This window comes from Mustela nigripes, chromosome 10, assembly GCF_022355385.1.
Source record: "Mustela nigripes isolate SB6536 chromosome 10, MUSNIG.SB6536, whole genome shotgun sequence".
In the NCBI taxonomy this organism is placed as follows: Eukaryota; Metazoa; Chordata; class Mammalia; order Carnivora; family Mustelidae; genus Mustela; species Mustela nigripes.
Window position 1 is genome coordinate 58572445 of NC_081566.1, and position 23770 is coordinate 58596214.

General features: G+C 45.7%; 1 protein-coding gene across 7 annotated transcripts in view; it reads left to right on the top strand.

Annotated features, from left to right (window-relative positions):
- Nucleotides 1-23770, top strand: part of RXRG (retinoid X receptor gamma) — a 213567-nt gene that overhangs the window by 81749 nt on the left and 108048 nt on the right. For 6 of the 7 annotated variants that reach the window (XM_059413399.1, XM_059413397.1, XM_059413398.1 and 3 more), the window contains one exon: nt 4548-4689. The gene's annotated coding sequence lies outside the window, so the exon portion shown is untranslated. Of the gene's footprint in view, nt 1-175; nt 254-4547; nt 4690-23770 lie in introns of those variants that run through there. The other variant, XM_059413402.1, reaches the window with a different exon arrangement.

The following is a 23770-nucleotide window of genomic DNA, read 5'->3' on the forward strand; positions in this document are numbered from 1 at the left end:
GCCCGGCTTGGTGGCTCGGCGGCCGGCTCACTCCCAGACTGCCCCTGGAAGCCTGCCCGCTTGGCGGCTCTGAAAGGTCTCACCCTTTCCCTGCGTTTGCAAGTGAAGGGGAGCCAGGGGAGAGCCACATGACGATGAAGTTGCCAGTTGACACCTTTGTGATGTCAGCAGCCTCAGGAGACTGCCTGGCGGAGGGAGGGACAGTCCTGCCTCTGCTCCTCCTGGGTGGTGTGGGGGTGTTTTGTGTGTCTCGGTAAGCTGGCTGTCCCTGGGGGAACCAGGGCCTGCAGCGCAGGGTGGGGGCTGTGCTGGGGTCCACGTGTGTGTGTGTGTGTGTGTGTGTGTGTGTGTGTGTGTGTACCGGAGGTGTTGTGGAGGATTAGGTTAGCTTGAATCCCCTAATCCACAGGCTATAGAGGGACCTTGGAAGTCTCCTGCCCAACTCCCTTCTTTACTGATGAGCAAAGTGACTTGTTTAAGGTCAGTTCTCCCAGTGGGTCCTTTCCTTGGGAAATGAACTTGGTCGGGTGCCAGTTCTTGGTGGTGTTGGGAGAGGATGGGAAAGGGGAGCTTCTTTTGAAGCGAGAAAAGGGAATTCCTCTGATGAGGTGGTCCTCTTAAGACTGCTTACTCAGTGTGCCTACTTAGAGCAAGTATAAGGTACTCCCCTTAACACAAAGCCCAAATGTTTCAAAAAATATATGAGTGCAATGATATGAACTATTTCTTACCATTATTATTACCCCGGACTTTTAAAATAGTGCCTTTCTAGAGTATCTAGTGGGAGTTTATATTTGTTAACTATTTGAGGGATGGGGGGGGGGGGTGTCTTTTGGAGGGGGGGATAGAGTCTGGAAGCTTGAGTTGGGATGTATCATTTACTCCATAGAGGAAGGCACAGTGGGCAGAAATGAAGACAAAAAGCTTTATATTGGGGGGCGGGGGGTGAGATTTGATATAGAACTTAGCTTGAATATTAATAAAATAATGCAACCTATATTTAGCTTAGCACAGTGCCTGGCACCTGGTATATAATAAATATTTATTGAATGAATGATGCGTGAATGTCTCTAATGGTTTGTTCCTTTTCATGCTTCTCTGCCAAGGGAGAAATTAATAAACTCAAGTGGATTTGTGGCTGGTTAGCTAATGCTTGATTGTGTTTACTTACTCAGCATTCCTAGTGTGACTGGCCGTGAATTAAGATGATGACTTAGGAGTGTTTACCAAATTGAAAGTGACCTTATTTAAGTAGACGTTTCAAACTCTTAAAATAATGACCCAAAGGATAGCTGGACTAATTGAAGCAGCATTTTATTGCTAGGGGAGCCACCCTTTCCTTATAATTAAAAATAAAAAAAAAAAAAAGGAAAAGTTCCTTGCTACATCTTACAGGATTGCCCAGGAGAGGAATGTGGCCGGTGAAGGCTACGGGCAAGAATTAATTTCCGGATTGACGGTTTCCTCCCCCTTCCCCCGCCCCGCCGCCCGGGGGAGGGGGAGGAGCCGGCGAGTGGAGGGTGTGGCTTGGAGGGGGTGGGGGTGGGGAGGCTGCCTTTCCAGTGGGCGGGGTCTGCTGCTCGTTTGTTTTCTCCCTAGGAGAGCTGATCGCCCAGCAGTTTGCCAGAGCTTATGGAGTGATTTTACCCGCTTTCCACCTTTTCTTTTAGGTCTTCCTCCGTCTTTCTGACTTTTCCTTTCCAGGGGAGCCAGTGTCTCCATGTTTCCCCGTTTAATTTCTAGCCTCCTCTTGGGGCAAACTTTCTCTAGGCAGCAGCCTCTGGCTCAGGCTTAGCCGTTTGGCCTTAGGATGGCACGTGTTCTCATTGAGAAGAGTCTCCAACGAATGAAGTGCACTCAAAGTTACTGGCGACGCTGGTCAGCTATGTCTCTTTCTGGAGCACTGCCCTTTTCACAAAGCGTGGGGAACAGCTCGTGTCAAGGAACAGTCCTTTTGCCCAGGGTAGCTGTGTGTGTGGTGGTCCTGAGGTCTGCATACCCACAGGCTGGTTCGGCTTTGCTGGGTTAGACCCCATCTCTAAAGTGCCTGCCTCATTGGGAGACTGAGTAGGTATTTGCCGAACAGAGAAGGAACGGTTGAGACAAAGGCGAATAGAGAATGCAGCCTTTTCCCCATTACCTGATCTCAGAACCCTTAAAACAATTTCTCTTCAAGGAACATCTGTGAGACTATTATTTCAGGGATGTTGCTTTGGAAAGTTCTGAACTAGGCTATTTGCCCTTGGCCGAGTTGCTAAACGTCTCTGGGCTTTGTTTTCCTCATCGCTGTGCTGTACGGAGCGAGGTGAACTAGAGAATAGAGAGCTTCCAACTCTCTTTAGGACTTCCAAACTCCTGTAGAAATGGGAAGGTTTCAGCCACAGCAGGAGGGGCCAGGAGGGGCGGAGAGGAGACCCTCCCTGTTTCTCGGGCTAGGCTGCTGCAGAAACAGAGTTTGCTCTCCCCGGTGAGCTGCACCTCTAGCAGCAGCTGGGTCACCCTTAGTGCTTGCAGCTTTTGATGAGTCCCCCTCTGCCCCACCTCGACCCCGGGGCGGCCGTCCCTCCATAGCGCAAGTGGGGATATCAGGTGAGCCCGCTGGGGAGCACCTGGTTATTGGGCTCAAATTCACCAGCTGGGGCTGGTCTGGGGCCAGCTCCTATTTTTAGCTCTATCTGACAGTCCCTGCTTTCCCCGCCTAATGATCCCTTTTGAGGGTCAGCCTCTCCTGACCCAGAAGTCCCTGATGTTTAGGAGGAAAGGGCTCCGTGAGGTAGCACAAAGGGCACATGACCAAGGCACTGGTTTCTTTCCCTCCCAGGGCCTTGATTTCCTTTCTAGAACACAAGGCAGGATGCTCTCCCAGGGCCTCCCTGTCCCTCCAAGGTCAAGTTCCAGCAAGACCCTGTCTGTGCAAAGGGAGGACAGGTGCTTGGAGCCTGACGACCCCAGCACTAGGGACAGAGATTCAAGCAAGCACAGGGTGCCTGGCACAGCGTAAGCAGTCTGTGAATTTTCACAGTAGGTGTTCCACCCAGAGGCATGGGCACACGGGCTAGGAGACATGGAGTTCTCGCATGCTTTTATTTGCTGAGAAGAAAACCAGAAAGATATGCTGGTGCCATTTTCTTAAGGGAAAACTGTTCATGTGTTCAACGCAGGACTCTCCGTGGGGTTAGCAACCTAAGGGCACAGAAGTCAAGACTGTGTTCTGCTTCTTGGGCCAGGAATTTAGTGGATACAGGTCTCTAGAAAGTCAGAATTTCAAACACTTTGATGCAGGAGCTTCTTTTGATATCTGGTTCTCTCCAGACTTTTGACACTGCCTGTGTCCCTTTCAGCAGGGTCATCTTAGCGGGGATGGGGCTTGGGCCAAGTACCACGGAAAGCAGATGAAAATGAACAGGAAGGGAGCCTGGAAGAGAAAAAAAGTCCTAAAATATGGCCGGAAGGTTGGGGCCTAAGGGCCAAATATGTCTGTCTGTCTATCTGTCTGTCTATGTATCTATCTATCTATCTATTACCTATTTTCTATCTGTCTGTGAACTTTGGTCTGTTTTTAGTAGCAGCTGGTATGAGCACTTTTTGCCATGAGCTCTTTTTGCCAAAGTCCTCACTCAGGAGATTGGACCCTTAGAGCGTGCAGGCCAGGGGAAATGCCTCTGGTGGCCGTGTTCCCCAGGGATGCCTTTGTTTTCACGCCTTCTCCACATGCTACATTTCCGTAGCGTTCATTCTCCAGAGGAATCCAAGGGAAGTCTTGAAATTATATACCATTTGGGGCTGGGGGGATTGGATCACATTCTCAGCTTCTAACAAACCTAGATACTATTGCCCCCATGGCTAGGCTTCCGTGAGTAGTCATTATGCCTGAAACTTGCGTTGTGACTTTGCTCGAGCCCCTTGACTTAGGAGGAGAACACGGATTCTCTTTCACCACAAGAGAGAGGGGGGTCGTATGAGCTTCAGAAGGGGTGAGGTGACTTTGGACAAGCCCTTCAGCATCTAGAGACCTGTTTCCTTTTTGATAAAATCAGTATGCCAAATCTGGCTTCTCCAGGGTTGCTCTAAAGACTGACTGTGATTTAAAACAACACAGCCTCTACTGTTTACTATACAACCCGTCAGGCATGGGATCCTCCCAGCAGCCCAGTGAGTCCTGGGGCATGACCCCATCTTGTAAGTGAGGAAAAAGAAACTCTAAGAGGTGTCATTTGTCCAAGGTCATGGAGCTGATGGGTGATGAAGGCAGGATACGGTGGAAGTTTTACTCTGAGAGCACGCTCTTGGTTACTAAGCTACGCCACCACCACAGACACAAGTGCCTCAAAATACTCGTTATTATTTTTACAGGCTTCATGGAATGAATTGTCCCCTCCTAGGCCCTAAATGGTCCATTAAGTTCAGGCCAGACCAAACCACCCATGATACATGATCTCGTTACCCTCTGGGGTCCCTTGTCTTTCAGAAGGTTTATGACGCTTCTCAGCATTAAAGTCTTACTTTCACCTTTGATGTCGTGTTGTATGATTTTCTTCCTTTTGCAGGCGAGGAAGTGAACAGGAAGAGCAACCTTCCTAAGCTCACTCAGAGACTGAGCGGCAAAGCGACCAGCCATTGACTCGTCCATGCCTGAGGTGACTCCGATTCCCTGGGTAGCCACGTCCATAAGGAGGAATTCTTTCCAAGGTAATCTGGAATGTGCTGTGTCCGTTGGGCAGACCACTGGGCATTTTGTACTTATCAAAGCCCCAGAGAGGGCAGAACCGCTCTAGTGGAAATGTCTCCGTAATCCCGCATGACTACCCTACTCCCGGCCTGCCCTTAAGGGCAAACTTGGATATTGAAATTCTGAAGCACTGGAATCCTTTGGTGTTCTTTCAGGGGGAATCTGTACCGCACAGAGGCCCTAGGAAGTTAGGAGGAGGACCGAAGGAGACTGAGTCCCGTCTCTCCTTCAGCATTCCTCGTGGACAGATTTTCAGGGAAGTAGGTAATGTGGGAGGTAGAAACTTGGAGCACAAGCGCCTCGGGCACCGTGAGAGGTTTCCTCACTGGAAGCCATGGAGAGAGGCCATCTTGGCATTTGGCGTAGCAGTTGAAAAGGAGACCATTCATCCTGAGAGAGGTTGATGAGAAGGTCTCTAAGTCTCAGAGTGTTCCTAGTGTCTTTGAAAGCCTGTTAGTTTTTCGGAAGGGCCGGCTGTCGGAGGGACACAGGTATGTTATTGTGCTATTCCCAGGAAGAATGGGGGGAGACCCAGGGAGCTCCTGAGAAGAAAGCGGACTCGACTGTGGGCCTTGCAAGGAGTGTCCCTCCTTCTCATCAGAGCCCACAAGCCCACTTCTGCAGCCTGGGTCTTCCTAGCGTTTCACTTCTTTGGGCAGACAGAAGTTCCCTCCACGGCCTGGCCGTGGGCCCAGTGAGACAAAAGTGGGGCAGAGCAGATAGTGGAGCGACTGGTTAACTTTGTGATAAATGCCTTTGCTCCTGTTGCCCGGCAGACTCTCAGTCTGAGCCCTTCTGCACGAGACCCCCGGTGTCCCAAGGGGCAGGGGCAGGATCGCTAACCTGTCACGGGGTGCACATAGCCCCCCGCTTCATGGAGCAAGCTCTCGACCTTCCTGGACAAATTATTTCAGGCAAAGGTCTCTCCACTCCCCAAAGCCAGAGAGGATGAAAGGTCAGGAAAATGCCTCTGAGAAAATCCTGGTGCGTGCGTCCTGCTGCGTCATCTGGCCGCTCGCCTTCACCCCTGCTCCCCCAGCCTACAGCTGCGCGCTTCTGTGCAGAAACGGGCCGCGCTGGGTTCTCTCCGAGATGGATTCTTTTGCTGTTGCCCTAGTAACAGAATTATTAAACCAAGTTCCAGCCTCGGGAGTATTTGTGCCTGGTGAGGTAATGTCTGTCGCATGCAGCCTTTTCATTCCTAGCCCCAGCCCCTCGCTTCGGGCTCTCAGTATCTCGCCCCTAGACTGATGGGCTCGGCTCCTCCCTGGCCCCGGATGCCACCTGCTCCCTACCTCCACCCCAGGGTGGCTCCCAGCTGAGCAACAGCCTTTCTCAGGCTCAGAGGCTCTCTGTTGACCAAACCCCCCATCAGCCTGGCATTGAGCCCCCCATCGTGGCCCATACCACTTTCCAAAAGCCCACAGTGCTCCCTTCCAAAAGCCCACAGTGCTCCCTTCCCAAAGCCCACAGGGCTCCCTGCACTTTAGCAGAACAGGCTGTGCCTGAAGTCCAGTGACTGACAGGGAGGAGATCCAGGAGGAACAAAGACAGAGAATCCACAGGGCTTAGGTAGCAACTGGTTGGTGGAGAGGCAGTAGAGTGGAAGGCTTAAGCATCTGGGCTTTGGAATGAAACTGTCTATAATATTTGAGCTCCATAGCTGTGTGACCTTGAGCAAGTTTCTCTTTCTTCTTTTCTTTTCTTTTCTTTTTTTTTTTTTTTTTAGATTTATTTATTTATTTTAGAGAGAAAGAGTGCAGGAGCTGGGGGAAGGGAAGAGAGAGGAAGCAGACTCCCTGCTGAGCTGGGCTGGGGCTCCATCCCACAACTCTGGGACCATGGCCTGATCCAGAGTCCAAGGCTTAACCGACTGCATCACCCAGGCACCCCCCTGACCACCACTACCCCTGGGCTAGTTTCTTCCCTCAAGTCTCAATTTCCTCAAAGACAACATAGAGATAATGGTGGTACCTTCTTCATAAGGGTTTCTTTGCCCAATTAAAGATCTTCTAGAACAGTTTGCTTAGTATCTGTGTGCGCAGAATCACAGCAGCAGTTTTACCTGGGATGATGATGGTGGCTGACAGGCGAAGGTTGACCCTATGGGAAATGGGGCCGAGGGCGGCTCCAGATTTGGGCGAGTGGGGGGAAATGCACAGAGAGAGTATCCAGGTGCAGAAGGAACCCGCTGGTGAGAACGGATCATGTTTTCATTTGGGGATTCTGAGTTTGAAGTGTCACAGCTCACTTGAATTGATCATCGCTGAGTACCAGGCACTAGCTGGTATTGTCACATTCCATGCATTGTCCCTTATATAATTCCCACAGCACTGAGATGGGGATTCTTAACACGTGGCAAGATCAAGCAGCTTGCCCAGCCGGTAAGCAGCAGAGCTGGGATTCGAACCCAGGCCTTTGTGTCTCCAGCGGCTGCACACTTTTGACTACTTTATGCACTGCTTCCTAAATATCTTGACTATGGTTAGGAAGTCCAGTCCTTTTGTGTGTGTGTGTGAATGTGTGTGTGTGTATTGCACACACATGCACTTTAGTGCTGAGGTGGTCTTTGGGGGAACATAATGGTTTGCGTTGCTTCCTGCCGAGGCAGTGGTCTGGGGCCAAGGGACCTCTCACTCGGGGTCCCTGTGTGGACATTTGTCCCCTGGACTTGGGGACCTCTTTTATGACATGTGCTCCCCTGAGCTTGTGCTCCGAGCCAGTGGCCCAGTGCTCACCTCTCCCCAGGTCTCATTCCTAGTCTCTCCCCACATGGTGTACTTGGTCTTGAAGTGCATTAATATCTCTGAACCTCAGTTTCCTCCTCTGAACAACTTAAGCAGTTACAGAATTACAAGAAGCATCAAAAAAGATAGATGTTTCTTGAGGAGAGGGGCTGTTTCTGATTTCTCAACATTCCTAGAGCCTGGGCCAGAGCTGGGCTTCACCTGCTGATCTCTGTGAATACGTGACCAACCGACTATATAGATAGTTCTTTTTTTTTTTTTTTTTTTTAAGATTTTATTTATTTATTTGACAGAGAGAAATCACAAGTAGACGGAGAGGCAGGCAGAGAGAGAGAGGAAGGGAAGCAGGCTCCCTGCTGAGCAGAGAGCCTGATGCGGGACTCGATCCCAGGATCCCGAGATCATGACCTGAGCTGAAGGCAGCGGCTTAACCCACTGAGCCACCCAGGCGCCCCAGTATAGATAGTTCTGTATGGTGCTGGGTCTGCCCCTTTTGTTTGATCCTACTGAGGTGGCTTCCCTTTCCACTTACTGCTGTCCTGGATGGTCACCCCAGTTTTCATGCTTTGGGGATGACTCTGTTTAAACTTACAGTGTCGGCTAAACCACAATGGCAGAATTGGGCTACAGCCCCCGTGCCACGGGTTGGGTGTGTGCCCGTATATGTGGTGGGGGATGGGGAGGTGGTGGGAGGTGGCAGGTGTGGAGAGACAAGGGGGTCGACTGGATCATATGTCCTCTACAGACTTCCTTGGTGATGGAGAAAGGTGTTCTGAGACCCCGAGGGACGTGAGTTTACATGCAGTAAATGGAGCCCAGGCTACGGTTGAATCTTAAAGGCCAATGGATGGTGTAAGGAGGGGAGGACTTTGGGAGGAGATTAATTTGTGAGGGTGAAGCCTCACGAAGGGGATGAATGCCCCATCACAGAGGCCCCAGAGAGCTCCCAGCCCCTTCTGCCCTGGGAGGATGCAAGGAATCTGAGACCCGGAAAAGGGCCCTCCCAGCACCTTGATCTTGGACTTCCAGCTCCCAGAACTGTGAGAAGTAAATTTCTGTTGTTTACAAGCCCCCCGGGTGGGGGCAGTCCGAGTAGACAGCAGGGTATGATGAGTGGCCTTTTAACAGGAATTTTCTCTTCTTTTATTAACAATGCTTCAAATGGCAACTTTTTTTTTTTTAAAGATTTTATTTATTTATTTGTCATAGAGAGAGAAGCGAGAGCAAGCACAGGCAGACAGAGTGGCAGGCAGAGGCAGAGGGAGAAGCAGGCTCCCCGCCAGGCAAGGAGCCCGATGTGGGACTCGATCCCAGGACGCCGGGATCATGACCTGAGCCGAAGGCAGCCGCTCAACCAACTGAGCCACCCAGGCGTCCCTCAAATGGCAACTTTTAAAAATATTTTTCCCCCTATCATTTCAGGTAGTGACACTTTCAGTAACCTGCATGTCACTTTAGTTGCTATTTAATTAAGACTTAACCTCTAAAAATGCACATTTAATACTCAGCATAAACCCTTGACTTGTTCCCTTTGAAGATAAACAGGTGAGATAGCTTCTTGAACTCTAAATTCTGTGATAATTAAGATTAGTTGCCATAGAGAGAAAGAGAGGGAGAGAGGCAGAAATGCATGAAAATGGACCATGCTTTCCATGTTTAGGAAATTCATTGAGTTAAATATTCAGGGCCATAAAATCTACCCAGACCCAGATACCTATTAATCTGCTGGCCACACAGTCTCCAGAGTGATCTTTCATTGTCAGGAAAGCCTTCTCTAATTGCTCCGCTCCTTTGCTCAGAAACTTCGTATGGCTCCCCGCTGTCCTGGGTACCGATGGTGTCCCAGACCCTCAGGCCCTGGCCCGACCTCCCTTTCCCAGCTCCTGTGCTCCCAGCTTGCCACATCGGCGGCAGATGGCGGCGCCTGCTGCTACCTGCCGCGGGCCAAGCCCCCCGACATTATTTACCCTTTGGATTCTCTCTCTCATCTTCTCGTGGCTTTGCGAGTTCCTGCTCGCTCTTCCAGAGCCAGTTCAAATTCCACATCCCATTTAAATGTTGGGCCCCTTTGGATTCTTCCAGACAGTTATTCTGTCTTTGTACTTTTAGGACAATTCTTATTATAATGCACCACAATTCCACATTTTCCCTACTAGACTGAGAGCAGCTCGGGACCCAGGGACCCACTTATTATATGAATGTGTACCATGCCTTCCATGAATATAGATCTAGTCACATGGTATCTAGCTCATCGTGGGTCCTGAATCACTCTTGTTGGAGCAAATTAAGTGAATGGTATTACACGGCCAGTTAATAGTCTGTGTTATGAAGTAGGACGTTATCAAGATTTCTTCAGAGGACAAATGAGCCAACTGAGTATTGTCTTGGCGTGCCATATCAAAGCTGCAATTCTGGGACTCCTGGGTGGCTCAGTCAGTTAAACATCTACCTTTGGCTCAGGTCATGATCCCAAGGTCCTGGGATCGAGTCCCGAATTGGGCTCCTTGCTCAGCGGGGAGCCTGCTTCTCCCTCTTCCTCTGCCTGCTTGTGCGTGCTCTCTCTCTCTCTCTCTCTCTCTGATAAATAAATAAATAAATACAATCTTTAAAAAAATAAATAAAAGATGCAATTTTTTAAATTAAAAAAGTCCCCTTGTTGAAGGCGGATGTCTTTGCACACCCAGCTGTAGGAGTGTGAAACTAATCTGGAGCTTGCTGTTACCCCTCTGGTGAAGTAGTAGAAAGGGCACAGTTTGAGTCCATAACAGAGTCCTTTCTTTCACGATGCCAGTAACATCCTCTGGACACTCCAGACACTCAGCGGTGAGAGGCCTTATCATCTGGTGTTGCAGATGTGAGCTGTGGAGTGAGGCGGACGTGACTGGGTACCCAGCCTCCAGAAAAGTATTTAACAAAAGGTAGTAGCTGTTATTTTTGTGCAGTTTTGTAATGGCTCTGGGTTATGAACAGAATGTGTAACAGCAATGCAAAATGAGACACTAACATGTTTCCCCCAAGAAATAGCAAGTGAAGTAATCATTGCTGATTTTTCTTTTCACCACTTATTTGTGTGTGTGTGTGTGTGTATGAGAGAGAGAGAGAGAGAGAGGGCGTGAGCACAAAAAGGGGGAGCAGCAGGAAGAGAGAGAGGCAGACTCTCCGTGGAGCAAGGAGCCCGATGTAGGACTCGATCCCAGGACTCTAGGATCATGCTCTGAGCCAAAGGCAGCTGCTTAACTGACTGAGCTGCCCAGGCACCTCATCATTACAGATTTGCTGGTGAGTTAAAATGTGGTTTGTTATTAGTAGCTGTTGGAGACTTGTCAGGGTCTAAACCCAGTCCCAGGAGATTTCCAAAAGAACTGCTTGACTAAGGTCATCCGGGGGAAGCTGCTCAGATACCTGTGGTTCGGAGCCCAGCGAGCCCGGCAGACAAGGTTCCTGGACTGAAGAGTCCCAGGATGTGTCTGGTGAGGCTGGGACACAGCTAGAACCCAGCTGCCTGGAGACAGACCTCCGGCTCCGCCACACGACGGGCACGCAGGGCAGGCAAACTCTGCCCATCTCTGCCAGATCGTAGGAGCCCAGCACCTCGTGTCCTGAATAGGAAACCCCTGAAAAGGAACTTCCTGGAGGCTTTACATGAAAGCTACATCCACAGCCGCCTCCTGATTCTGTCCCTATCGGACCTGTGACTCCCAAAGCTTGTCATTCATTTTGACTCTCAGAGGGTGAGTGTGTAGTCTCTGACGAATACGTTTATTAAAAATGGAATCTCCTGTCCCTGGTGTGTTCTTAGGGATTCCTCCCTCTGATCATGCATCAGCAAAGCAAAGAGTTGCTTTATTTAATGTACCCTGCTTTTATGTTTTGTTTTCTTTTTCTTGTTTAAAGAAAAGAAGTTTCTGTAGTCAGCTTACATACAGCGGACTGTGGAGCATGGGAAGGAGATGACAGTGTGGAAGTCTATGAAAGAGGCTGAGGTCTGACATGACTAGGGTGTTCCTGAAGGTTCCAAGAGTGCCCACAGGCTGGCCCCCAGCCCTCGTGATGGACCAGTGCCCCTTCTGAACTTTCAGAAGCTGCTCTGTTGTGAGAACTCATTCTCCTCCTCCCTCCTCTGAAAACCAGGAGTGGAGCGGAGGGGTAGGCTCGTGGCAGGGCCCTTGCATGGAGATCTAGCCAGAAAGAGTCTGGAGCCAGGAATGTGGGGCACTGAAGATTAGTCCTGGTGCTTTCCTAAACTGCTGTGCAACCTTGGACAAGCCCTTCACTCCCTCGTCCCAGGGAGTTTCACCATCCCTGAACCCATCTGTGGGTCTTGGCTACCGTGGAGCCAGGCCCGGGACAAGCGGTAGGGCAGGAAAACAGCTGCTTCATCTCTGACTGAAAGGTGCACTTCGGCTGTACTCTTTTAACACCTTATCCAAGGCAATGATGAGTGATTCTGAGACTGGTGTGATCTGGAACTGGCAGCCTGGAGGGCTGGGATAGCAGGAGTCACCAGGAGCTCAAGGGAGCTATAACCTGGAGACAGCAAAGCTCTGTGCTTCCTCGGGAGAGGAAGTGATGGGGCTCCTTTATTTATTTATCTGCTTTTTAAATTTATCTATTTAGTTTAATTTTTATTTTAATTCTAGTATGTTTGTTTTTTATTTCATTTTATTTTTTAAAGATTTTATTGATTTCTTTGACAGACTGAGATCACAAGTAGGCAGAGAGGCAGGCGGGGCGGGGAGGGGGTGTGGAGCAGGCTCCCTGCTGATGCCAGGAAGCCGAGATCATGACCCACTGAGCCACCCAGGTGCCCCTGTTTTTTATTTTTTTAAATGTTTTAGACAATGTTTATTTTTTATCAAGTTTTCAATTTTAATTCCACTATAGTCAACGTGCAGCGTTATATTGGGTTCAGCTGTACAATAGAATGATTCAGAATTGCGTACATTACTCAGCACTTATCCTAGCCCGAGGTGCTCTTTAACCCCCCTCCCCTATTTCTCCCAACCTCCTTCCCCATCTTCCTCCTGGTGACCAGCAGTTTGTTCTCTATAGTTAAGAATTTGGTTTCTCAGTTTCTTCCTCCCCCTCTTTGTTCATTTGTTTTGTTTATGAAATTACACATGTAAGTGAAAAGCACATGGTTTTTGTCTTTCTCTGACTTCTTTCATTTAACATTAGACTCTCTAGCTTCATCCATGCTGCTGCAAATGGCAAGATGTCATTCTTTTTTATAGCTGAATAGTACTCCATTGTATACATTTGGCACATCTTCCTTATCCATCTGTCACCAATGGGCACGTGGGCTGCTTCTATAACTTGGCTATTATAGATAATGTTGCTATAAACATAAGGGTGCATGTATCCCTTCGAATCAGTGTTTTCATATTCCTTGGCTAAATACGTGCTAGTGTGATCACTAGCATTGAATCACTAGGATTGAAGGGTAGCTCTATTTTAAATTTTTTGAGGAACCTCCATACTGGTTTCCACAGTGGCCACCCCAGTTTGCATTCCCAGCAACACTGCACGAGGGTTCCTTTTTCTCCACATCCTCGCCAACACTTGTTGCTTCTTGTGTTTTTGGTTTCGCCATTCTGACGGGTGTGAGGTGATATCTCGTTGTAGTTTTGATATCTGCATTTCCCTGATGTGATGGCTGATGTTGAGCATCTTTTCATATGTCTGTTGGCCATCTGTCTGGTTTCATTGGGAAAATGTCTGTTCAGATCTTCTGCCCGCTTTTTAATTGGATTATTTGTTTTTTGGTTTGATTTGGGTGAGTTCTTTATGTATTTTAGCTACTAACCCTTTATCAGGTATGTCATTTTCAAGTATCTTCTCCCATTCCATAGGTTGTCTTTGCTGTGCAGAAGCTTTATTTTGATGTAGTCCCAATAGTCTATTTTATTTTATTTTTTTAAGATTTTATTTATTTATTTGAGAAAGAGAGAGAGATTGAGAACACAAGAAGGGGAGGGTCACAGGGAGAAGCAGACTCCCTGCTGAGCAGGGAACCTAATGCAGGACTCGATTCCAGGACTCCAGGATCATGACCTGAGCTAAAGGCAGTCATTTAACCAACTGAGCCACCCAGGTGCCCTCAGTAGTTTATTTTGTTTTTTATTTCCCCTGCCTTAGGAGACATATCTAGAAAAAAGTTGCTATGGCCGATGTTAGAGAGATTCCTCCCTGTGCTCTCTTCTAGGATTTTCATGGTTTCGGCTCTTACATTGAGGTCTTCATCCATTTTGAATTTCTTTTTGTATATGGTGTAAGAGAGTGGTTCAGTTTCATTCTTTTGCATGTAATTGTCCAGTTTCCCCAGCACCATATGTTGAAGAGACCGCCCTTTTCCCTTTGCCTATTTTGCCTTTGGCCAGTACCATACTGTTTTGATCACTACAGCTTTGCAGTGTAACTTAAAATCTGAAATTGTGATGCCTCCAGTTTTGTTCTTCTTCTTCAAGACTGCTTTGGCTCTTTGAGGTTTTTTGTGGTTCCAAACAAATTTTAAGATCATTTCTTCTAGTTTTGTCAAAAATCCTGTCGGTATTTTGATAGGGATTCCAGTAAATCTATAGATTGCTTTGAATAGTTTGGACATTTTAACAATATTTGTTCTTCCAGTCCGTGAGCATGGACTAACTTCCCATTTCATTGTCCATCTCCAATTCCTCTCTCATCAGTGTTTTACAGTTTTCAGAGTACAGGTCTTTCACCTCCTTATTTAAGTTTATTCTTAAATATTTTATTATTTTTGGTGAAATTGTAAATGGGATTGATTTCTTGACTTCTCTTTCTATTGCTTCATTATTAACGTATAAAAATGCAGTGGGCTTATGTACATTGATTTTGGATCCTAATGGGGGGTCCTTTTACGTAAGTTGGTCAGGGAAGGCCAGCCTGGGGGATGACATAAAGGAGAAGAGTGGGGGCATGAACAAAAGATCCCAGGGTTGGGGGGATGTGCCTGACCTGTTAGAGGAACAGGAAGGTGTGGCTATGGGAAAATGAGGTGTGATTGGAGATGAAGTCACAGAGGTGGGCAGGGGACATAGCCCACAGGCCCTGAGGCTGTGCTAAGGAATTTAGCTTTTATTCTAAGTGACACATGAAGCTACTGATGGTTTGGGCCGTGGGATGATAACTGATGGGTGTTTTACAAAGTTCCTTCTGGCTGTTGTGAGGTGAACAGACTGTCGAGGGGGCAAGAGTGGAATTGAGGGTGACCAGGTGGCCCAGTGGATGTAGCCATAATCAGGAAGCAGGTGATAGTGGCTTGGTCGAACAGATTTATATTTTGCAAATAGAATCTGCCAAGTATGGGGTGTGAGAGAAAAGAAACAAAGTGATTCCAAGATTTTTGATCTGAATGGGAGAATGTTTTACATTTACTAAAATGAGGAGCCATGGGGAGGGAGGGGCTAGTGTGGCGATTGCTATTTTCTGGCTCAGGTGTGCTAAACTCAGGCTGCCTGTTTCATGTCCCAGTGCCAACATTTAGAAGGCAATAGGATGTATGAATCTGGAGGACATGGCTTCGCTTAGCACTGGAGATAAGAAATTTGGGTGTCATCAGATGATATTTTAACCCCTGGGCCCCAAGGGGCATCAGAGATTGAATGCAGAGAAAGAATGTAGGGAGAAAGCCAGGACCGACTCCAGGGTCCCTCTAACATTTAGAGGTTGGGAAGGGGAGGAAGAGGCAGCAAGGGAGACTGAGATGGGACAGCCAGGGAGGAAGGAGAAAAATGTAAGAATGTGGGATCCTGGAAGCTGAGTGAGCATCAAAAATGTTGGCCAAATCTCCCAATTCTTTTTCTTGTTGGTACTGCTTTGCCGCAGCTCATGTAACTGGTAGCATTTAGATGGTTACCAGTCTTCTGCGGGTAAACAGTAAATGAGTAAATGAGCTGGACTTCATCAGTGGTTCTGGGTAATGCTATCATAGGGAACTGTTTAAAGAACTCTGACCCCCCCTTTTTTTAAGATTTTATTTATTTATTTGACAGAGAGAAATCACAAGTAGATGGACAGGCAGGCAGAGAGAGAGAGGGAAGCAGGCTCCCTGCTGAGCAGAGAGCCCGATGCGGGACTCGATCCCAGGACTCCGAGATCATGACCCGAGCCGAAGGCAGCGGCTCAACCCACTGGGCCACCCAGGCGCCCCAGAACTCTGCCCTTTAAGGAGAAATGAGAGCCCTGGCTTGTGAAGAGCACCTTTGTCACATGCATAAAGGAATATTAGGGAGTCAGAGTTTCAGAGCGGGAAAGCCTACTTGAAACCACTAGTCCCAGCCACTGCTTCTGTGGGAATGAAAACAAACTTGTCCAAAGTCAACTGGCCCCTTTGACAAAGGTGATGTTAGGACACAGTCTCTTCACTCTCAGCCCACACTTGGCAGAACTGCATGTTGCAGACCAAGGCATTTCCAGTGATCGGCTCCCCCAGACTGACTGAGCTGCAGGATGTGAAGGTAGCTTGACTGAGCAGTGAGGTATAAATGAATGAGCCAAGCTTTGGGGCCAAACCAACCTGGAGTGAATCCTGTGTCCAGCTCTTACTAGATGAGCATCAAGGTGCTTGACTCTGAACCTTGCTCTCTGTCACGTGGCGTTGTCACCTATCACAGCTGATGTGCTGGTGCGAACCCTCTGACCCACCCCACGTGGTGCCGACAGTAAGTGGGAGCTTCCTCCCCACCAAACCCTGCTGCTGCTTCCTTCCAACGCAGTGGTTATGAGAAGCAAATTGGAAGGCTCCTCCCAAACCTTGAAGGAAGCCAAGACCTCAGAAAGCAAACCAAAAACAGTATTCTGTGTGGATGTGTGTAATTTAAAGCTTTGTTTTGTTCTGAAAGTAATGGCCCAACTCAAATGTCTGTAAGTAAACCGTGAACACATTAGAGCCATCCCTCTGAGAAGACATGGGGTGATAAGACTGAGAATGATTAAGTAGAACAGAAGTCCTTTGACAATTCTTATTTTTTTAAAGGATATATATATATTTGAGAGAGAGAGAGTGTGTAGGGGCAGGGGCAGAGGGAGAGAATCTCAAGCAGACTCCCTGCTGAGCGGGGCTCCATCCACAACCGGTGAGATCATGTCCTGAGCCCAAACCAAGAGTTGGGACACTTACCTGACTGAGATATCCAGACACCCCAGCCCTCATTTTAAAATCAAAACCTAGTTCTTCTGAGTTCTTCCCTGACTATGATGCTTTGGGGAAAAACATGGAAAATGCAGAAAAGTATGAAGAAGAAAATAAAAGTAATACATAATTCCATAACCACTATTATTTTTTGGGTGAGCTTCCAGTCTTTTATATGAATATTTGGCCATGAGCCACTCAAATGTCCCTTCAGCAGAGAGCTGATGAGCAACTTGGAAGTGGCCTCAGCATTTGAACCAAAGTCCCACTTTCTTGAGCTGGCCCCAGCTGGTGCCTGAGCATGGCTGCCTGTGTACCACAACAGCTGGGCCATTTTTCAGGCAGTTTCTCCTCAGATAGCTGTTGGGTTTTTATTTGGCTTTGGGACATATGTAGTATCTACATTTTTATGTAGACTGATGGGATAATTTTTTTCCTTTTTTGACTTCTTCCAGTGTTTTTATGCCTGAAAAATCTTTCTTGTCCAGAGATCAGGCAAATCTTCAACTACATTTTCTCCTTTTGTTAATAGTTTTGTTTTTTAAGTCTTTAATCTGTCTGAAGTTCATTTTGGTTTATGGTGTCAGGTGAAGGATCTAGATAGAGCTCTTCTTAAATAGATTCCCTAGCAACACGTCCTGCTTGACCAAAGGCAAGTTACTTCATCTTCTTTTTTTTTTTTTTTTAATATTTTATTTATTTATTTGACAGAGAGAGAGCACAAGTAGTCAGAGAGGCAGGCAGAGAGAGAGAAGGAAGCAGGCTCCCCGCTGAGCAGAGAGCCCGATGCGGGACTCGATCCCAGGACCCTGAGATCACGACCTGAGCCGAAGGCAGCAGCTTAACCCACTGAGCCACCCAGGCGCCCCACTTCATCTTCTTTTAACGTCCATTTTCTTATTCAGAGAGGATCAAGGAAATCCTACTACACGGGGATTAGGTTGAAGAAAAAACAGGTCATTGATATGAAAGCATTTTACAAATGCTCTAGGAATGTTGGTTTTTGCAGTTGTGATTAAGTGAGAAGATCAGTGTGATTGTTTCTTTGGCATAGTCTTGTCCCTGTCCACTTATGAGAACAAGACCAACAGGGCTGGGCCCCAGGATCCCAACAAACCCAAGGTATTGGGCCCACAGAGAGGTTTTAGGATGCCACAGAGGAGTTGAAATGTAGGCTGTTTATAGTAAATATAGTTCAAGGCTGCATATGTTTATGGATGAGGAGCAAAGGAGAAGTTCAGAGTCTGTATTGGAGAGGGAATGGTGATCTATCAGGGAAAGTGGCCAAAGCCTTTCACGAGAAGATAATATCTGATGAAGGGAAACATTTAATTATTTGTTTCTGAAATGCTAAAGGACCACAGAGCAGGTGGAAGTTCAGGAATGATAGAGACACATGGCCTGGCATGGGAAGAGAGAGGGTTTCCCGGGCATGCTGTGCTGTTTCAGAGCTGGCTTCCGGGGCTCGTCAAAGTCTGGCTCAGAAGGGTGAGTTAAAGAGTGCTGTCTTGGTGTGGTCAAGGATTCAATCCTCCATTTAGACAAGAAGAGACCTGTCTTATTTCTCATCAGAGGGAGATGCAAAGGAAGTTTCCTGGCAGATGGAACCAACTCTTAACCACCGAGGAGAGAATAGCTGAAGATCTAACATTGTATGGAAGGCTCTCCAAAGTTAACCCTTTCACCTCTAAATTATTTACTCGCTTGTTTTCTTTTTTCCTCTTTTTAAATCTACAAGCATGTTTAAAATGTGTTTAACAAGGGAAGGCTACAGGAGGTCTGGGTTCTGGTGGAACTCCTAAAATAATCCTGAGCGTAGGAAATGGTAGGAGAGAGAGAAGTATGGAAGAAGAAAAAGAAGATGAAAAAATGCATTTCTGGGGCAGCTGGGTGACTCAGTGGGTTAAGCCTCTGCCTTTGGCTCAAATCATGATCTCAGGGTCCTAGGATCGATCCCTGCATTGCGCTCTCTGCTCAGCAGGGAGCCTGCTTCCTCCTTTCTCTCTGCCTGCCTCTCTGCCTACTTGTGATTTCTCTTTCTGTCAAATAAATGAATAAAATCTTTTAAAAAAAAAAAAGTGAGGAACTCTGTCTCCTTCATTTTTGATTTAGGGAGTTTAGTACAGACAGAAGGATGCTGTGGGTGCTATATGTACTGGCTGGTTGAGTTAGGGAGGGCACAGACTAGAGAAATTTCTTTTGGTTAACCAAGAGTTAACATGGTGTTCTTGAAGAGTAATTGGTGGTGGCTGAGTTATGGTAACACTGCACATTCCCCACTAAGTGCACATTTCCTGTGCAAGACATGGATTTGATGGGCCTTTTCAAAGTAGGTGACTTAGGCAGTTCTTTTTATTGGGGGGCAAGTCAAGATAATTTGGTCTGGCTTTGGAACCCAGTTTCCCATTATTCCTCATCATGGGGCCTTCGTCCTAGCCAGGCACGTCTACTTATTTATTTCCCCAGTCTGAATAGAATGCACAGATCCTGTCTCTATACCTTTGTGTATGCTGTTCCTTGCAAAGCCTGTTCCCTGAGATCCTACTCTACTTCGAGACCCAAATCTAGCTGCTTTTGTAAAACTGTCTCAAAAGCCTTCTGACTTTCCTCCTTTCCCTGCACTCTCCCCTCTGAATTTCTCCCCTTGCTGTACTGTGTATGTAATTTATTCACACTCACAGAATCTGATGTAAAGTTAGTGTTTTGTATGCATATATTTAAATCTCCCAACTACATAGGGGCACCTGGGTGGCTCAGTTGGTTAAGTGTCCAACTCTCTCTCTCTCTTTTTTTTTAAGGTTTATTCATTTATTTGAGAGAGAGAAAGAGAGCACATGGCTGCGCACATGAGTTGGGGGAGGGGCGGAGGGAGATGGAGAAAGAGAGTCCTCAGGCAGACTCCCTGCTGAGCACAGAGCCTGACATGGGGCTCAACCCCAGGACCCGAGATCATGACCTGAGACAAAATCAAGAGGCAGACTTTTAACAAACTGAGCCACCCTCAATTGTTCAACCCTTGATTTTGGCTCAGGTCATGATCTGAGGGTGGTGAGATCAAGTCCCATGTCAGACTCCATGCTGGGCATGGAGCCTGCTTGAGGGTCTTTCTTTCCCTTTTCCTCTGCCCCTTCCCCCTAAAAAATTCAAACCCAACCAAACCAAAACAAAAGAACTCCCAACTAAATGATATATTTCTTATTGTCTGAGACCTAGTTTTATATTTTCTTATTAGCCTCCTCATCACCCCCCCCACCATAGTGCTTTGTATAAATTTGGCCCCAGACCAGGTACCCAAAAGTTATTTGATAATTTGATGATTTCAGAAGATTCCATGGTGCTCATCTCCAGGTAAATTCTCTTTCAAATAATTTGATGATTTCAGAAGATTCCATGATACTCATCTCCAGGTAAATTCTCTTTGTGATGCTAACAAGGCAGGAACAAAGGCAATCTTTGATTTAGCTTTGCACACGGAGCCTACCAACAAGGGGAACAAAATCATTGCTGTGAGGGTATGTAAGCAACGGGTCAGTGTTCCTCTTTCCAAATTCTACTGGTAAATCGGGCATACAAGGCAACCGAGGCATGAGCCTGTCTTCTGTGTGCAGGCCGAGTGTGGAAGATAGTAAGACCCTGATGACTATGGGACTGCGTGGTGAATATGATAGAAGTGCATAGAAAGCGGTGTGGGAGCCCCGAGGGAGGGTGTTAAAATAGATGATCAGGGAGGATTTCCTGGAGGATGCAGTGCTCGACTTAAATTTAGGCATGGAAGAGAGGGAGGAAAAGATTTTGTTCACCATCACAGTCCAAGTCAAGAAAGGGTGTGTGGGGAAATGTAGAAAGGGAACTTTTCTAAGATAAAGTTATTTTACAAAGCAGCAGCATTGGGAAATCAAGGGAATTTAATTACAACTGCCTCACGAGCAGATTTGAAAAGGAGTGGGAGGCTCATGGAAACCTTAATTGCTGAGAAAAGTTAAGAGGAGAAATATGACAGAAGTAATAGGTCTGTATGTATGTCATGTCTGATTTGTCATTTTTGTAGACAGGCACTCTGCCTCTTGCCTTCTAGGTTAGAGAAAGAAAGATCCTTCAGCTGCTAAGGTGAAGATACCATTTAGGATGCAGAAATGGGACTTGGAAGTACTCCTGATTCCTTTTAGGGCAGAAAAGGTCCATCTCAGGTTACCTCATTGCAAAGAAGAATAATAAGCATTTGTTCAGCGATAATAATGTGTGAGGTGCCTAAAGGAGCCCCAAATGAGGCTAAATAATTTCTTCCTTCCTTCACAAAATAAAAAACAGCTTGCCTGATTTCTCTTCCAATTTATTTTTGTGGTTTTCCATTCCTTTGGAAATCCAGGAGGATGCTTATTTTATGAGGTTTTGTAGACCAGCCCTTCCATATTCAAAGAGGGTACTCTTGTATGCAATAAGCTGGGTCTTTAAGATGAATGCAATATGCAGGAAAATGTGATGAATGATATGGCATTAACAACTTTTAGTTTGTAAAGTGGCTGCATGTTGAAGGCATCTGGAAAAATTGTAAATCACAGCACATCCAGAGCATAGGTGACAGATGTCAAGGTAGAGGAGTGGCCAACTGAGAAGGATGGAACTAGAACTCCTGGGTTCCACATAGGTATTTCTAGAGAGAGGGAAAGATGTAAGGAAGTTTCAGCTTAGAGGAGCTAGAGAAATCAAATCTGTTGGTACACAAAAAAGAGAACCAATGTGGCTAAGAAAAGAAAAGACTACATACCTGAGTAGCAGAGTAGGTTAGACCACCTCCAAGGTTCTTCCCAACTCAAACTTTGATTACATGACTCCCTGAATAAGGATTTAATGAGCTTTTTTCATAGACACTATGTCATAGGCAAACAGAGTCCTTGGATATATATATATATATACACACACATACATATATGTATATATATATGTGTGTGTATGTATACACATACACACATACATAGAAATTATATACAACTTAATTATATAATTAATATATATTAATATATTTAGTTTATTTATAAAATCTATATATATTATCTATTATAACTATTAAAGTTCAGGAAAGTTATATATATAATTATATTTAATATAATGTTATATGAATATACATAATATTTATATATAATATACAAATATACATATAAGGTATATAAATATATAATTATAGAAATGTAATTATTTAATATATATAATTTTCCTGAGCTTTAATACTTACATTTGTGCAGTACTTTACAGTTTGTTGGGACTTAATCTCACAGAATCTATTTGTTATCTGTTGCCAAAATGACACCATGTAACAAAGACCCATGCCATCTCACTGCCATACAACAATAAGTGTTAGTCATGTGTCCAGAGGTTTCTTAGGTGACTGTGAATCTTGGCTAGCCTTGTTCACTTAGTTGGAGATGGGCTGCTATCAGTTGATCTAGGAAGGCCTTAAGCTGAGGTGACTTGGGTGACTCAGCCCTGATCCATGTCTCCTATCTTTCAACAAGCCAACCCAGACATGTCCTCAGGTGGCAGAAGAGGCACAAGAGAGAAAGCAGAAACATGCTAGTCCTCATACACTCATAGACTCACCAGAGGAAGTCACAGGGATGAACTCCGTGTCAAGGTATGCAGAAATGTGCTTCATTCCTTTTGTTAGAGCAGTTACAAAGCTACTTGATAAAGACTATAGATATGGGTGATTATAGCAATCTACTACAGAAATATTGCCTCACTTAATCCTTCCTGTGTAATGCATTACCCTTGAAGACTGGTATTATTCCTGCTTTTCAGATTAAAACATGGACACCAAAGAGGTCAATAATTTTTCTGAGGTCATGTGGGCCAGAGGAACTGGGATTTTTATCCTCCTGTTATAAAATCAAGGCACTTCCTTTTGTTCTGCTCATGCTTAATTAAGAACATGAGTCCCAGGAGTTTTGTCAGAGACTTCCTAGAGGTAGATTGGTAAAGTATGTAGCCCTCACTGTTGTGTGAGTTGGGAGAATACACAAACTTCTACTTATCTATTCTTACCCTTCTAAAATAATGTATTTTAATATTTATATTTATATTTATTTATAAGATATAAATAATATATCGATTCAAGGAATTTACTAGTCATCTAAAAAACAGTTTTTTGTGATTACGTGGTTGCTTTTTGTATTTGTCAGAGTGGGCTAAATGCTGTAACTAAGTATCCTTACATCTTAGTGGTGTAGTGAAAAGTTTATTTTTTTGCTCGTAATGGCCAGAACTCAGACCACATCTAATAATAAACAAGAGTAGAAAATATAATTGAACTGTATGGAGAAAAGAGAATACTGATATACACTTAGCAAGACTCAAATGAATGGACCAAGTTTCGCAGGAAGACTAGGAAATAAGTATTAGTAATAGAAGGTATAGCAAAGAAAGATAGAAAAGAGGAGCCCAGAGCTTGAGACTTCATGCAAGGAAATGTGTAGGCCCTTGGCTCTAAGATATTATGTACAAATGTACTCTCTACTCTGTAGGCAGGATGACCATTATGAATTAGGAATTTAAGAATTTATATCTGATTATGTCATTCAGTGTCTACCCTAAGAATAAATGATTAACGTGTGTTACACAGTCTTCCAAAATGTATCCCATCTGTCCAGCCTGATCTACTGCATCTTCCCATTTACCCTTCTGTTACTTAACTATAATGGTCTTTTTTATTTGCCTTAAATGTAAGAATCTATCATCTGTAGGCCATTAATCATGCTATTTTTTCCATTTGCTCAGAATCTTCTTTTATGAAACTCACTTCTCAATCTTTCTTTTTCTGGCTAAGATTTACAGATTTGTCAGTTCTCAGCTTAAAAAATTATACACCCTCCTAACAACCAGAGATAGGTCCAAAATTAAGAAACCATAGCAGAGATCCAAGAAACTCAGAGAACACCCAACAGAGAACACCTCACAGGATAAATACCAAAACACACACGTTTATATATATCATTCAAACTGTTAAAAACAAAGAGATATTCTTGGAGACAGCTAAGAAAAAAGACACGTTGCATTTAGATAACAACTACAGCAGACTTCTTGTCGGCAACTATATAAGTCAGAAGGCAATGGAATAGCATTCTTAAATTGCTGAAAGAAAAAAAAAAG